This window comes from Leiobunum rupestre, chromosome 1, assembly GCF_980474605.1.
Source record: "Leiobunum rupestre chromosome 1, qqLeiRupe1.1.hap1, whole genome shotgun sequence".
Classification (NCBI taxonomy): Eukaryota; Metazoa; Arthropoda; class Arachnida; order Opiliones; family Sclerosomatidae; genus Leiobunum; species Leiobunum rupestre.
Genome location: NC_143384.1, coordinates 5,197,709 through 5,215,668, shown reverse-complemented (window position 1 = coordinate 5,215,668; position 17,960 = coordinate 5,197,709).

The window sequence follows — 17,960 nt, the reverse complement described above, 5'->3', positions numbered from 1 at the left end:
CTAAATCCTTTAGATATCACGAGGTGTAAAAACCGCATCGGTTTAAATCTGGGGAGAGAGACGGCCACTCAACCGCTGCTCACTGCTCAGGGCCGTAACCAGGGGGGGGGGGCACTCATCTTTAATAATATTTAAGGCCTACAATCAACCGTCATAAATAGCTAATCAGAGTGTGTAATTCGGCAGGCCATATTTCTTTAATTATTTTGCTGACGGTATTGACTGAGTTCGCTGGGGACCCCAACCATAAAATCGTCACACAGTCTATAAATCTCTCTTCGTCGTTGCACCTGATCATGGCTGCCTCCATGCGCTCGTTACGCGTGCAAACTTGCAGTAAATCTATCACAAACGGGCCGCCCGTCAATCGTTACAGGCTCTGATAGACTGCCAAATGAGCATTGGACGACAGATTAAAACTTTATAATTTTCATCAATTTAAAAATCTACATTGCGGAGCGCCTCGCTCGCTCATACTACGCCACTAAAATCAGTGCCCGACTCAAATTTTAAGACTGGTTACGGCGCTGTATGTACTTCAGAGGAAACAATTATCTCAATTAACTTGACCCGCCCAACTAACCAAAATTAAAACCACATATCCTATAAAAAATCACCAAATACGCACTAATATGCACCAGTTACGAAATAGGCACCACTTGCGTTTTCAAGAAATTGAGATTTGAAAATGGGTGGGCTAAGTTAACGGTGGCAAGCCCATTTTCAAAATTTCAACCGAAAACTAGCCTATCAATAGGCACCAATTATGCACCGTTAGGCACCATGTGTTTTAAAATATGCACCATACCGGTTACGGAGATATAGGTTTTTGAAAACGGGCGGGCCATGTTAATAGTGACCCGCCCATAAACAATTTCAACTTTAAAGTAGCCCATCAATAGGCACCCAATATGGACCGTTACGCACCACCATATAAATATTATGCACCGCACCGGCATAGAAGGAACACGATTTTTGAATTTGAATTTTAAAAAGGGCGGGTTAGGTTAATAGTGGCCCGCCCATTCGAACCAACCTTAAAAAAATATGCACCATACCGGTTTCAAAGATACATGATTTTTGAAATTGTCCCGCCCAGCGAAAGTTTTCAACTTAAAACTAGCCCAACATTAGGCACCCATTATGCATCGATACTAAACACCCTTTTTTAAATATTAACCGTACCAGATTCCCAAATACGTACATTTTTAAATGGACGGCTAGAAAGAAAAATGATTCCAATATGGGTGGGTCATGTTAATGGTGGCCCGCCCACCGAGGATTTTCAGTTTAAAACTAGCCCATCATTAGGCACCCATGAGGCACTATTACGCACCACCCGTTTTAAAAGATGCACCGCACCGGATTTAAAGTTACAAAAGTTTTAATATTTACATCCAGAATACACTAATTTTCCTATATAAGCGGGTCATGTTAATGATGGCCCACCCCCGACCTTTTTAAATTGAAAACTTGCCCATCATTAGGCACCGTTACGCACCACCCGTTTTAAATACGCACCGCACCGGATTTAAAGATATTAAATTTTTAATAATTTGACCAGAATATACTATTTTTCTTATATGGGCGGGTCATGTTAATGGTGGCCCACCCCCGACCTTTTTTAATTAAAAACTAGCATATCAATAAGCACCCATTAGACAATATTACGCACCACCCATTTTAAATATGCACCGCACCGGATTTAAAGTTAATTTTTTTTAATATTTACATCCAGAATACACTAATTTTCCTATATGGGCGGGTCATGTTAATGATGGCCCACCCCTGACCTTTTTAAATTGAAAACTTGCCCATCATTAGGCACCCATTAGGCACCGTTACGCACCACCCGTTTTTAAATAAGCACCGCACCGGATTTAAGAATATTAAATTTTTAATAATTTGACCAGAATATACTATTTTGCTTATATGGGCGGATCATGTTAATGATGGCCCACCCCGACCTTTTTTAATTGAAAACTAGCACATTATTAGGCACCCATTAGGCACTATTACGCACCACCCGTTTTTAAATATGCACCGCACCGGATTTAAAGTTACAAATTTTTTAATATTTACATCCAAAAACACTAATTTTCCTATATGGGCGGGTCATGTTAATTATGGCCCACCCCCGACCTTTTTTAATTGAAAACTGGCCCATCATTAGGCACCGTTACGCACCACCCGTTTTTAAATACGCACCGCACCGGATTTAAAGTTATTAATTTTTTAATAATTTGACCAGAATATACTATTTTTCTTATATGTGCGGGTCATGTTAATGGTGGCCCGCCCCCCGACCTTTTTTAATTGAAAACTAGCACATCCTTTGGCACCCATTAGTCACTGTTACGCACCACCCGTTTTTAAATACGCACCGCACCAGATTTAAAGTTATTAATTTTTTAATAATTTGACCAGAATTTACTATTTTTCTTATACGGGCGGATCATGTTAATGGTGGCCCACCCCCGACCTTTTTTAATTGAAAACTAGCACATTATTAGGCACCCATTAGGCACTATTACGCACCACCCGTTTTTAAATATGCACCGCACCGGATTTAAAGTTACAAAATTTTTAATATTTACATCCAGAATACACTAATTTTCCTATATGGGCGGGTCATGTTAATTATGGCCCACCCCCGACCTTTTTTAATTGAAAACTGGCCCATCATTAGGCACCCATTAGGCACCGTTACGCACCACCCGTTTTTAAATACGCACCGCACCGGATTTAAAGTTATTAATTTTTTAATAATTTGACCAGAATATACTATTTTTCTTATATGTGCGGGTCATGTTAATGGTGGCCCGCCCCCCGACCTTTTTTAATTGAAAACTAGCACATCCTTTGGCACCCATTAGTCACTGTTACGCACCACCCGTTTTTAAATACGCACCGCACCAGATTTAAAGTTATTAATTTTTTAATAATTTGACCAGAATATACTATTTTTCTTATACGGGCGGATCATGTTAATGGTGGCCCACCCCCGACCTTTTTTAATTGAAAACTAGTACATCAATATGCACCCATTAGGCACTATTACGCACCACCCATTTTAAATATGCACCGCACCGGATTTAAAGTTAATTTTTTTTAATATTTACATCCAGAATACACTAATTTTCCTATATGGGCGGGTCATGTTAATTATGGCCCACCCCCGACCTTTTTTAATTGAAAACTAGCACATCATTAGGCACCCATTAGGCACTATTACGCACCACCCGTTTTTAAATACGCACCGCACCGGATTTAAAGTTATTAATTTTTTAATAATTTGACCAGAATATACTATTTTCTTATATGGGCGGGTCATGTTAATGATGGCCCATCCCACGACCTTTTTTAATTGAAAACTTGCCCATCATTAGGCACCCATTAGGCACTATTACGCACCACCCGTTTTTAAATACGCACCGCACCGGATTTAAAGTTATTAATTTTTTAATAATTTGACCAGAATATACTATTTTCTTATATGGGCGGGTCATGTTAATGGTGGCCCACCCCCGACCTTTTTTAATTGAAAACTAGCATATCAATAAGCACCCATTAGGCACTATTACGCACCACCCATTTTAAATATGCACCGCACCGGATTTAAAGTAAATTTTTTTTAATATTTACATCCAGAATACACTAATTTTCCTATATGGGCGGGTCATGTTAATTATGGCCCACCCCCGACCTTTTTTAATTGAAAACTAGCACATCATTAGGCACCCATTAGGCACTATTACGCACCACCCGTTTTTAAATACGCACCGCACCGGATTTAAAGTTATTAATTTTTTAATAATTTGACCAGAATATACTATTTTCTTATATGGGCGGGTCATGTTAATTATGGCCCACCCCCGACCTTTTTTAATTGAAAACTAGCACATCATTAGGCACCCATTAGGCACTATTACGCACCACCCGTTTTTAAATACGCACCGCACCGGATTTAAAGTTATTAATTTTTTAATAATTTGACCAGAATATACTATTTTCTTATATGGGCGGGTCATGTTAATGGTGGCCCACCCCCGACCTTTTTTAATTGAAAACTAGCACATCCTTTGGCACCCATTAGTCACTGTTACGCACCACCCGTTTTTAAATACGCACCGCACCAGATTTAAAGTTATTAATTTTTTAATAATTTGACCAGAATATACTATTTTTCTTATACGGGCGGATCATGTTAATGGTGGCCCACCCCCGACCTTTTTTAATTGAAAACTAGTACATCAATAAGCACCCATTAGGCACTATTACGCACCACCCATTTTAAATATGCACCGCACCGGATTTAAAGTTAATTTTTTTTAATATTTACATCCAGAATACACTAATTTTCCTATATGGGCGGGTCATGTTAATTATGGCCCACCCCCGACCTTTTTTAATTGAAAACTAGCACATCATTAGGCACCCATTAGGCACTATTACGCACCACCCGTTTTTAAATACGCACCGCACCGGATTTAAAGTTATTAATTTTTTAATAATTTGACCAGAATATACTATTTTCTTATATGGGCGGGTCATGTTAATTATGGCCCAACCCCGACCTTTTTTAATTGAAAACTGGCCCATCATTAGGCACCCATTAGGCACCGTTACGCACCACCCGTTTTTAAATACGCACCGCACCGGATTTAAAGTTATTAATTTTTTAATAATTTGACCAGAATATACTATTTTTCTTATATGTGCGGGTCATGTTAATGGTGGCCCGCCCCCCGACCTTTTTTAATTGAAAACTAGCACATCCTTTGGCACCCATTAGTCACTGTTACGCACCACCCGTTTTTAAATACGCACCGCACCAGATTTAAAGTTATTAATTTTTTAATAATTTGACCAGAATATACTATTTTTCTTATACGGGCGGATCATGTTAATGGTGGCCCACCCCCGACCTTTTTTAATTGAAAACTAGTACATCAATAAGCACCCATTAGGCACTATTACGCACCACCCATTTTAAATATGCACCGCACCGGATTTAAAGTTAATTTTTTTTAATATTTACATCCAGAATACACTAATTTTCCTATATGGGCGGGTCATGTTAATGATGGCCCATCCCCGACCTTTTTAAATTGAAAACTTGCCCATCATTAGGCACCCATTAGGCACCGTTACGCACCACCCGTTTTTAATTAAGCACCGCACCGGATGTAAGAATATTAAATTTTTAATAATTTGACCAGAATATACTATTTTGCTTATATGGGCGGATCATGTTAATGATGGCCCACCCCGACCTTTTTTAATTGAAAACTAGCACATTATTAGGCACCCATTAGGCACTATTACGCACAACCCGTTTTTAAATATGCACCGCACCGGATTTAAAGTTACAAAATTTTTAATATTTACATCCAGAAACACTAATTTTCCTATATGGGCGGGTCATGTTAATTATCGCCCACCCCCGACCTTTTTTAATTGAAAACTGGCCCATCATTAGGCACCCATTAGGCACCGTTACGCACCACCCGTTTTTAAATACGCACCGCACCGGATTTAAAGTTATTAATTTTTTAATAATTTGACCAGAATATACTATTTTTCTTATATGTGCGGGTCATGTTAATGGTGGCCCGCCCCCCAACCTTTTTTAATTGAAAACTAGCACATCCTTTGGCACTCATTAGTCACTGTTACGCACCACCCGTTTTTAAATACGCACCGCACCAGATTTAAAGTTATTAATTTTTTAATAATTTGACCAGAATATACTATTTTTCTTATATGTGCGGGTCATGTTAATGGTGGCCCGCCCCCCAACCTTTTTTAATTGAAAACTAGCACATCCTTTGGCACTCATTAGTCACTGTTACGCACCACCCGTTTTTAAATACGCACCGCACCAGATTTAAAGTTATTAATTTTTTAATAATTTGACCAGAATATACTATTTTTCTTATACGGGCGGGTCATGTTAATGATGGCCCACCCCCGACCTTTTTAAATTGAAAACTTGCCCATCATTAGGCACCCATTAGGCACCGTTACGCACCACCCGTTTTTAAATAAGCACCGCACCGGATTTAAGAATATTAAATTTTTAATAATTTGACCAGAATATACTATTTTGCTTATATGGGCGGATCATGTTAATGATGGCCCACCCCGACCTTTTTTAATTGAAAACTAGCACATTATTATGCACCCATTAGGCACTATTACGCACCACCCGTTTTTAAATATGCACCGCACCGGATTTAAAGTTATAAAATTTTTAATATTTACATCCAGAATACACTAATTTTCCTATATGGGCGGGTCATGTTAATTATGGCACACCCCCGACCTTTTTTAATTGAAAACTGGCCCATCATTAGGCACCCATTAGGCACCGTTACGCACCACCCGTTTTTAAATACGCACCGCACCAGATTTAAAGTTATTAATTTTTTAATAATTTGACCAGAATATACTATTTTTCTTATATGTGCGGGTCATGTTAATGGTGGCCCGCCCCCCGACCTTTTTTAATTGAAAACTAGCACATCCTTTGGCACCCATTAGTCACTGTTACGCACCACCCGTTTTTAAATACGCACCGCACCAGATTTAAAGTTATTAATTTTTTAATAATTTGACCAGAATATACTATTTTTCTTATACGGGCGGATCATGTTAATGGTGGCCCACCCCCGACCTTTTTTAATTGAAAACTAGTACATCAATAAGCACCCATTAGGCACTATTACGCACCACCCATTTTAAATATGCACCGCACCGGATTTAAAGTTAATTTTTTTTAATATTTACATGCAGAATACACTAATTTTCCTATATGGGCGGGTCATGTTAATTATGGCCCACCCCCGACCTTTTTTAATTGAAAACTAGCACATCATTAGGCACCCATTAGGCACTATTACGCACCACCCGTTTTTAAATACGCACCGCACCGGATTTAAAGTTATTAATTTTTTAATAATTTGACCAGAATATACTATTTTTCTTATATGTGCGGGTCATGTTAATGGTGGCCCGCCCCCCGACTTTTTTAATTGAAAACTAGCACATCCTTTGGCACCCATTAGTCACTGTTACGCACCACCCGTTTTTAAATACGCACCGTACCAGATTTAAAGTTATTAATTTTTTAATAATTTGACCAGAATAAACTATTTTTCTTATACGGGCGGATCATGTTAATGGTGGCCCACCCCTGACCTTTTTTAATTGAAAACTAGCATATCAATAAGCACCCATTAGGCACTATTACGCACCACCATTTTTAAATAAGCACCGCACCGGATTTAAGAATATTAAATTTTTAATAATTTGACCAGAATATACTATTTTGCTTATATGGGCGGATCATGTAAATGATGGCCCACCCCGACCTTTTTTAATTGAAAACTAGCACATTATTAGGCACCCATTAGGCACTATTACGCACCACCCGTTTTTAAATATGCACCGCACCGGATTTAAAGTTACAAAATTTTTAATATTTACATCCAGAATACACTAATTTTCCTATATGGGCGGGTCATGTTAATTATGGCCCACCCCCGACCTTTTTTAATTGAAAACTGGCCCATCATTAGGCACCCATTAGGCACCGTTACGCACCACCCGTTTTTAAATACGCACCGCACCGGATTTAAAGTTATTAATTTTTTAATAATTTGACCAGAATATACTATTTTTCTTATATGTGCGGGTCATGTTAATGGTGGCCCGCCCCTCGACCTTTTTTAATTGAAAACTAGCACATCCTTTGGCACCCATTAGTCACTGTTACGCACCACCCGTTTTTAAATACGCACCGCACCAGATTTAAAGTTATTAATTTTTTAATAATTTGACCAGAATATACTATTTTTCTTATACGGGCGGATCATGTTAATGGTGGCCTACCCCCGACCTTTTTTAATTGAAAACTAGTACATCAATAAGCACCCATTAGGCACTATTACGCACCACCCATTTTAAATATGCACCGCACCGGATTTAAAGTTAATTTTTTTTTAATATTTACATCCAGAATACACTAATTTTCCTACATGGGCGGGTCATGTTAATTATGGCCCACCCCCGACCTTTTTTAATTGAAAACTAGCACATCATTAGGCACCCATTAGGCACTATTACGCACCACCCGTTTTTAAATATGCACCGCACCGGATTTAAAGTTTTTAATTTTTTAAAGATTTGGCCAGAATATACTATTTTTCCTATATGGGCGGGTCATGTTAACGGTGGCCTGCTCATCAAGAGTGTTTAGTTTAAAACTAGTTCAGAAATACGTATCTTTTTATCTACCGTTTTACACTACTGCTCACCAAATATGCACACTCTCCTGTTTGGAGTTACGAAACTTTTATGTTTAAACTCAGAAAATACACGTTTTTTATTATGGGCGACTCATCACCGAGAATATTAACTTTTAAATTATCTCCTCCAACATTAGTCATTTATTATGCAGTTTAAACAAGTTGGCAAGCCAAAATATACCTCTCCTCGGTAGATTTGTCCCTAGTGGTATTAATTTCTCGAGATAACCCTTAAAGATATATCTCCGCAATTTAGAGTTATTTGTTAAAAATATTAACCCATTTCTATCCCGCCCGGTATAAAATTTTAATTATAATTAAAATAATTGAGACGAACGACCAATTTTAATTTATTCAGAATATCATAAGTTAAGTAGTTACAACAGTAAGTTAGACGTACTATAACAATGCACAATTGAATTAAACCCTTTTACAGAACAAGTTTATCAGTTAAATATAATACGAAGCAAATTTTAATGAAAGAAATATCTACAGAGGCTTTTTGGAATTACTCGCTTACGAAATACTTGCCGCATCTTTAACGCTCATTTTATTTCAACACTCGCCCTTGATGAAGATACCGTAGATATCTGGTAGTGGACGACTCGTTCACTTCCTGTTGACGTTGTGACGCATACCACATGAAAAAGACCAATGCCGTCCAATTTCCAATATCATATAATGACTCGCACACCCAAGAAATCATTGACTGCGTTAGAAATCGTAGATATCCAAATATCCACACCAAATGTATTTACAAGAAGCAAAAACCTTACCATCAACAAAGCACAGAGAGCCACTTGACTAACCGCCAGCTCTTAAAGCAATTAACGTTAAATTATCTCCTTTGAATTAACACAACTATATATAGGTCGTTAAGAAAGTGGACCACCCACAGGGTCTACCCTTTAACCCTCTAATCTCGGCTGACTGCGCTAAAACAAGATTTAACCTTTAAAAAATACCAGATTAGGCCTTCATAAATTCATTAATAAAAAAAGACTTTATTACCTATTACGCTTACGATGCCTGTCTTAATTTCAGTGAATCTAAGCAGCTATCGGTGGTTCTGTGGTAGAGCGCTCGACTGCCAAGCCGAATGGTCTGGGTTCGAAACCTGGGTGGCGCATTTGTTTTTAATCAATAGAGAAACGCTAAATTAGAATTTCTTCGATGCAATAATTTCAATTTCAATTCTATTTCAATTAAACCAAAATTTCGTACTTTATTAAATACGCTTCCGATAAAGCTGAAGGTCTAATTTTCAATAAGGCGTAACAAGTGTCGGTGGTTCTGTGGTAGAACGTCCGCCTCTCATTCAGGAGGTCTCGGGTTCAAATCCCGCCCGATGCGATCGCAAATTGATACTAAGACGAATACCGTGTACAACTGGTGGAAACCCTGCCATTGGACGTTGAGAGGTAGCATTACACTCAGCACTCGGTCCGTCCCAAAGTCATTAAGAAGAAGTTGGAGAGAAAACGCCCATATAAACACAACAGACTCAACATGCACAACCATCAGAACACAAACACAACAAATTCAACACTCACAACCTACGCATAAACATTACAAAAACGTAATACACCAAACCGTCACGACGGTGAGCGAAAAAACACCATCCAAACCAAACCGCAAATGCATCCGTTAACGCTCACCGTCACACGGTGGTTTTGCCAACCCTTTGAGAAACTGCGTACGCAGTGATTACACTTTGCACCGAAAATGCGAACGCGTTCGCAGTCCTGACAGACAGACACACCCACAGACCCACCCACAGACCCACAGACAGACACGGTCGTTGTATAACCCCTCCTAGGGGACTTTGTCCCCTCGGAGAGGTAAAAATGCGCCTTACTAGTTTTTAAGATAAACGTTTGCTTAGCCACCATGAGGCTATATGCGAGTTAACGAAATTGAGTTCGTGCTTTTAAGTAAATGTCAAATATTCAGTAATTTAAAATAATATTTTATTAACGCTGAGTAGCGCGTGTAAGGTTTTATCACATTAAGTTATTAAGAACAGCCTTTTTAGACAAGTATTAAACTTTCAATTAATTGTAGTGTCTCTCAAAAAATATCTTTAACGAAACTTTCGCTAAGGTAATTTTTGAAATAACAAGGTTTGGTTAATAGATTAAAAAAATCTTAAACAGTGTAGAAAAAAATATGAGCCGTAACCACTTTTTTCTCAGAGCATACTTCTTTTTGTTTTGTTAGGTCATCATAAATTTCCCAATGGTCGTGTGTACGATTTGCGAAAAAAATATAATGACCCATATGACCGGGTGCATTATCTCCGCGGTACCCAATTATTTCGGGTATCTTAAACCTTCGTTCCTTAAAATAAATAAATTTAGGTATATCTTGCAGTTTGAGTACCATTTCGTTTTCGCAGTCAAGTCTGTTTGAGAAATTTGATGTTTCTGTAAACAAACGTGAATGTGGTGGTTTATTCCTAAAATTTATAATTCCATCGCAATATGGACATTCTGAAAATTGGGCCTCGTTAAAGCTTTCAGCGACCTTGTCTTTACAACTTCTTATTTCAGATGGAATACAGTTTACTGTCACCATTTGTCTGTTAGTTTCTAAATGTTTTTGGAGGCATTTTTCATTGGAGCAAATACTGATTTGTTTGAAACTCCAAACGTCAGATAAAAGTTTATTGAGTAGCTCCGACGTCGATATGTTGCAATCTTTTTCCATTACTTTACATGGTAATTCTTTTGGGGTAAATACCGTCTTTAGTATTTCAGCTCTCGCTCTATAGGTATGAGTCGAAATGCCCTTTTCAGAGGCATTGCTCACAAACTTAAAAAACATATTAACATAATTAGTTATTTCATTGTGAATTTCATCGCTATCGCGATAGCTAGCGCACATTAATTGCGCTAAGCTATCGAATGCGCAAGTATTTTTAATCGAAAAACATGTTTTCTTAATTTTGACCGCTTGTAAACCACAGTTACTATTTCTGAGTAGTCCAATAGGAATGACTTTTTGGGAGCTTCTAAAGTCTGTGAGAAGCATTTCTTTACACGGCTCTAAGTAAGAAGTACGAGGACGCTTTTTGGGGGGAGATTGTCCTTCACCCCGCCAATTTTCTTTTAGGAACTTCTCTTTCATAGATTCTCGATCATATGTTTGTTTTGAAGAACATAAAATGCAAATTCGCCGTAGCCTTCAGCATTGGCTTCTATAGAAGAACTACACCCTTCCAAGGCGTGAAAAGGTACCTATGGATAAGAATATAGTTAAAAATAGTTCGATTCCTTCTATGCATGTTATCAGAAGATAATAGGGGTAGTACGCTTTTTTAGCTATCATATTTCTACGCAAAAAAACCCTAGCCGAAAAAATATTTCAATTTTTGTTTGGTTTATACTAGAGATGGGAACCCGTAGTCAATATTAAATAAAAAATGCTTTTATCAAAGCAGTTGAAAGGTTGAATTAAGGGGGAGTAGTTGAGATCTATGAAGGCTCAGATATTGAAAATGTTTTAGGTTTAAAGAGTTTTGTTTTTGGAATTTTCAAAAGCGAAATATATTTCTAAAATAATTTCAATCGATTTTCCTCACCTTTTATATATTTTAAAACCCTTCCCTTAAATTTGAGCCTTGAAACTGTAACAGTAAACTGAGAAAAAAATTCTATTCTAATCGAAATATTTAAACCAATTTTAAAATCACACGCATTAAGCCATGGATAAATTAATGACCAAAATCTAGAAAGAAAAAGACAAAAATACGAGGTAAGCTACATTGCTTGATAGTTGATACGGCACCATATTTTGCATATGAAAAGCTTATTTCTGGGCTTCTGGCGTTGATTTTCAATCCGATAGACGTCTGCTACGTTGTTGTAACTAGCTTGTGCAGATTTATTTTGCAAATTAGTACTCGTAATGAGTTATAACCTAATTAATTTACTTTTTATGTTAAATTAAAAATGTTGTATGAATATAAAAGAAATTAAACGGTTAAAGGAGTTGGCAACGTTCTATGTTAGCTAATTATCTTGATGAATTAAATTGATGTTATATATGTCATATTCTTATTTCTATCTATCATAGTCTGCATGTTTAAAGTAGAATCATGAATAGAGTAATATCGGCGTGACGTATGTCGACGTCACCCATGCTTTTTCCTATAGATAAAAAACTGTCCTCAAAATGGCGGCCATAGCCCAAAGCTACAGAGCGATACTACTCTATTAATTAACCTCATTAATCCATTGTAGAATTACACATAACAACACGGAGCTTTATACAGTTTTGGCATGCCTAATGAAAATCTGAAGCTCCACACAAGTCGAGTAAGCGCTGGTAGTAAAAAAAGTGACTTAAGAGTTACATTAAAACGCCATGTTTCTTTCAAGAAAGGCCTATTAAAATTTATTGTTATTGGAAAAAAAACAATGACTTCTAAGCCACAGGGCAAGACACACGGCTCTCTTTGCACTTGCAGGCTCTCTATAGGAAGATAATGTCATCTGTTGATTGTGAAAATAGAAGCTATAGGCCTAGTTACAACAAAATTTTCTCTGTTAACTTGAACACCGTCTTGATTAAAATTATGGCAAATCTCTTTTATTTATGACTTTTTCTAGTTCAGTTTCTGTTATATATGTATTTATACAGTGATTTCAGTGTCACGTGATACGACGTCACCCATGCTTTTTGAGTGAAACTACTCTATATGTGTATATAGAAGTTAAATGCTGACATTTTACACGTAATCCTTCACAATTAAAAGTTTTCTCAGTTTACTGTTACAGTTTCAAGGCTCAAATTTAAGGGAAGAGTTTTAAAATATATAAAATTTGAGGAAAATCGATGGAAATTATTTTAGAAATATATTTCGCTTTTGAAAATTCCAAAAACATAACTCTTTAAACCTAAAACATTTTCAATATCTGCGCCTTCATAGATCTCAACTACTCCCCCTTAATTCAACCTTTCAACTGCTTTGCTAAAAGCTTTTTTTATTTAATAGCTGTCCCTTTGCTCTGCCTCAACGGGCATATTTTGCCTATAATTAATGTTTGTAAAAGAAAGCCATAAGTTGGAAAAAAAAGTTTAATTTATAAAAATATTTTAAATAGAACAGATCAATACTTTGCTGTAGGATATTTTACTATATTATTGTATGTAATTAACGGTATTTAAAATAGTTATAAATATGTTATACTAAACAATGTATAATTGTTTTATGTCAAATTGACTTCTAAAAAGAAATGTACAATAATTTTCCAGGAAAATCGAAAATTTTTTGACCTAGATACGATAATTTAAGATCTGGCAGCGCTGTTTCTTAAACCCACATTGTCTACCAAGCAAACACAAAATCGTCCTTTGGACATCCGATTGACGTAACACTCGGATCTTTCCTTCGTCCGTAGGACGCCTCAAAATCCGCGGTTGACGTCGGTCGGCAGCATATAAATCTCATAGGTAACTAGAATGCTGCCGCCTGCGGCCGAGCTTGTCGCCAGTTCGTCGGGAGATAGTGGAATCTTAATATTGGGTACTCCCTAAAGGAACTTACCCGTTCGCGAGTGGGTGTGCGCGGGTATGAACAACGTAGGGTAGGTATTACGCATTTTTGGACTAATTTAAACTGCGGGTACATACGGTTAGGTTGGGTGGATATTGCCTTTACCCATAAAACCCCGATATTTGATTTACAAAATGTTTTATTTAATTATAACGTATTTTATTTTGGCAATCATGTTTTAATGTCTTTAATATTGTTTGTTGGTTTGTTTTTTAAGTTGAGTCACGTACGAGCGAGAACCCTAACGTACGCGTTATTTCCAGCAGTTAATCGCTTTGCGAAGACACTTCATTATGTGAGTACGATTCAAGACTATTCACATAAAAACGACGCAAACAAGGCCGGATTAAATTTCTAGGTAAAATTTTTAAACGAATACCGAATGATATAAAAAATGTTATAAAAACAAATTTGGGGTCTCCACCAGTACGCATGTGCCAAGTGTGCCTTGGCACAGGGGCCTTATGATAGGCTTATGATATCGTTGTTTGGCTAACTACGCACTAGTTGAGTCGGTACCTATTTTCGAGTTTGTGACCTAGACGCCGTTAGTCTTGTGTGCAATTCCCTAAAGAGAAAAGGCAGTGGCAACTTTCCGGTTCCGAATCCTCCGATTATGTACCGTTTCTGACAGACGTCGTTCATTGTCATACTTATGCCAATTATGTTACTTATGCAACGGCTTAGTATTGAAGTGTATGACTCTTCAGTTTTTGGTCATGGCCATATTTTTGGAAAAACTACTTTATCTTCGTGTAAAACTACTCTATTTAAAAGCATTGAAAGATTTACCCGTGGGTACCCAAGGGTTACTCGCTGCTGGGTATTGTTTTAGCTGGCTTACCCGGTCGGGTTTGGGTATGGTATTTTTATGGCCGGGTCGGGTGGATATTTTTTAACTGGTTTTTTTATGTTGTGGGTGGGTAAAAGTACCTTTTTGGTACGCGGCTTCCCACCTCATGTTATACATGGCGATAAACGTCCATACTAAAAGCCCCCAAGTTTATTTTAGTAGGGCAATAAGTTGCTCGTTTTAAGAAAAATAGCTCTTTAAACTATGTATTCATCGCGATTTACATACAAATCGTTTTAGCGCCAAATCCGAGATACGTGACGCCACGCCAAAGTCGACTAGATGCGTACTTCCCCCTATTTTCTTCTGATCATATTACTTTGCAGTAAAAGCATTTATGTGCTCCATTTTCTTGATGAAAGTTTCCATTTTTACAAACTACACGTGATTTTTCTCCACCGACTTCGCCTTGTTGAGCATGCAATGATTTACATTCACCGTAGACATCTTGGATATCCATAGCTGGATGCATGGTTTCCTTTGAAAGATGTTTCTAAAATTATAAAAAAATAACTTTGTTTTTAATCCCAATTAATTAAAAATATACCTCGCAATTGAAACAACCAAAGAAAACTAATTCCTCGGTTCTAGTAATTACATTTTGTTGTGAAACAGTTAAATCTTCGTCAGGTAATGCACGGACTTCGGTTGGCGCTCGGTCTTCCGACATTCGGGTGACGCACTGCCTTCGTTTATTGCACCGTCTTCGGGTGATGAGCGATTTTCGGGTGATGCACTGCCTTCGGTTGTTGTACGGTTTTCGGGTGACGGGCGCTCTTCGGGTGATGGGCGGTCTTCCGATGGCGCGCGGTCTTCGGGTGAAAGAATGGGAAGCTTAAGGTTCATGTATTTTTTAAATGTATTTACTGCGGTTATAGGAACCCTAAGAGTCATGTCATATCTAAAAAATAAATGACAAATAATAATTATAACTGAATTCAATATTTCGTCCGGTGTCATAAGCTTCGTGGTGCCTTCATTGAATTTTATGTGGGTTTCCAAAAACTCGTCGACTCTGATTGGTAGTTTTCTATTTGAAAATACACGGTTTATAAGATTTCCAAAGCTACTTTCTACAGGCACGCTACTCTCCACAGAATTAGGGCAGTCGAAATGAAATTTCATGACCCCAGTCCACAAGGGAATTAAACGTGCCATTTTTTGAATGTCATGGACTATTAAAGGGGAAAATTGTTGGTTTCCGATATTGCCCTCTTCTTTGGGATCTTTCAATTCTTCGATGCATTTTACTTTTATATGTTCAACCCAGCTTTCAAACGAAGACTTTGGAATAATTTCATTTATATCCATCATATCTACATCAGGCGGGTCGTCAATTGACATATTTTCGTCGTCAGAATAGACTTCACCGGTGGCTATTCTTCTTTGTAGCCACTGTTTCCTCTTGTCACACGTTGTAGGCTTGAACGTCACTATACTTAGACCTTCGGTTTCACAAAGCGCTACCGTAAATATTGCTTGTAGAATCTGTCTTAGGTCTAATATATCGTCGCACTGCACTGCCTGCCCTAACGCACGTAAATAAAACTGACGAGTGCGTTTTATTTGATTTTTAATACCTTTAAATTGTTTTTTATAACGTGCGCTACGTCGCAACGAATATAACCACTCGGCAATATGTCCTGACCGATATCGTGGGATGGAAATAGGACATTCCAGCATTTGGAGATATAGGCACTTAAGGAGCGACAGTTTGAAAATGCTTTGGTGACGGCGTGTAAAAGAGCGAGCGACATATCTGTTACAACTTCATTGGGAACCGCGGCTCCTGACCTAATCCACATTGAGAGCCATCCGTAAATTGAGTCGGAATCGTGACTTTCAGACAACATGTTGCCCACAGAGTATTGCTTCTTCGTTGAGGAATCATTAACTGTAATTTCGTAGAGGAAAATGGCGCCACTCTTCACTCCCCAAGGTCTTCGTAACTTTTTAACTACCCCACCTGTGGCATCAATGGAGATTTTTGATTTTACAAGATTGTTTTTACAGTAAGCTCGATAGATACAAATTTGAGACGAAGACCAATAAAAAACCCTAAACTTACAATATCCCAAATCTTTCATTATTCCGCTAAACGGACGGATACCCATCATATGGTAAATCGCTTCGACGGGGTCAGAATTTAGACGATTTCGTTGAATGGCGTTAAATTTGGCGACTCTTAAGACGTTCGAAGAGGGCAAATCCTTCGGCTCAACGTCTCCAAATTTAATTTCCTCTTCGGCTCGTAATTTCCTATACGTGCTTGGAGCTACGTTTCCTTGTACCAGTTCTTTGATTACTTCATCACGCACTTCTCCAGACAAATGTCTCTTAAGGCTTTCTGAATGGGGTTGATTGTATTGCCCTTTGTATTCACATTTGACGTGCACCCGGCTGTGTAATGGCGGCTCCGATTCAATAACTCCCACGAATACCGAATAGCATTCTTTGCATTTTCCATTTATGTAAGCATACACACCTCCGGAACGATGGGCTGAAGCTCTTCTGAATGTTAGTGTGCAAGGCAGTCTCGTGTGTTCGAAAAATTTCCTGTATATTATATGCGTTCAAGTTCCTGGCTTAAAAACGGATCTAACTTTCCGTTGCGCTTTTCCATATACAACCTCCCGGGGTGCCATTTTGGCGTATTCTTATTCGGAGAGAGTCATTGTGAATTGGTTAATTCTTGTTTCACTATTTCGTCTTCTTCACTATTTACATCTGAGGATTCATGAGAAGATTCAACAAATTCGGTGTCTACATGAATTTCTTCGGAACAATTTTCTATGTCGTCTTCTGCGTTTTTATTTAATCCCAATACGTCCCAAATTCCATATCGGTTTTTTTTACCAAGGTATAGAAGGCATTGCGAGTGGGTAAACCACCTAATTCTTCACTAACCTTTTTCCATACTGGAGATGACTTACCCGTTACACAGGAATTATGATAAATTTTTGAGGATAACTTTAAAATCGTTTCTTTAATTCTTACGACCGACCATATTTGTAAAATAATATAGGAATCAGGATAACTAAATACTTTTAGAATACCTTCCGGCACCTTGTAAAAAAATAGCGGACGACAGATTCTTTAAGAAAATTAGCATTTCAGATGATGAATTTCGATAAGCAGTAGCACTCGCAACAAATTAGAGTACTTGTTTGTAAAGACATAACTAACTTACTTCCAATAATATACCTTTCTGGCAAGGTTGTAAAAATAAACAAAC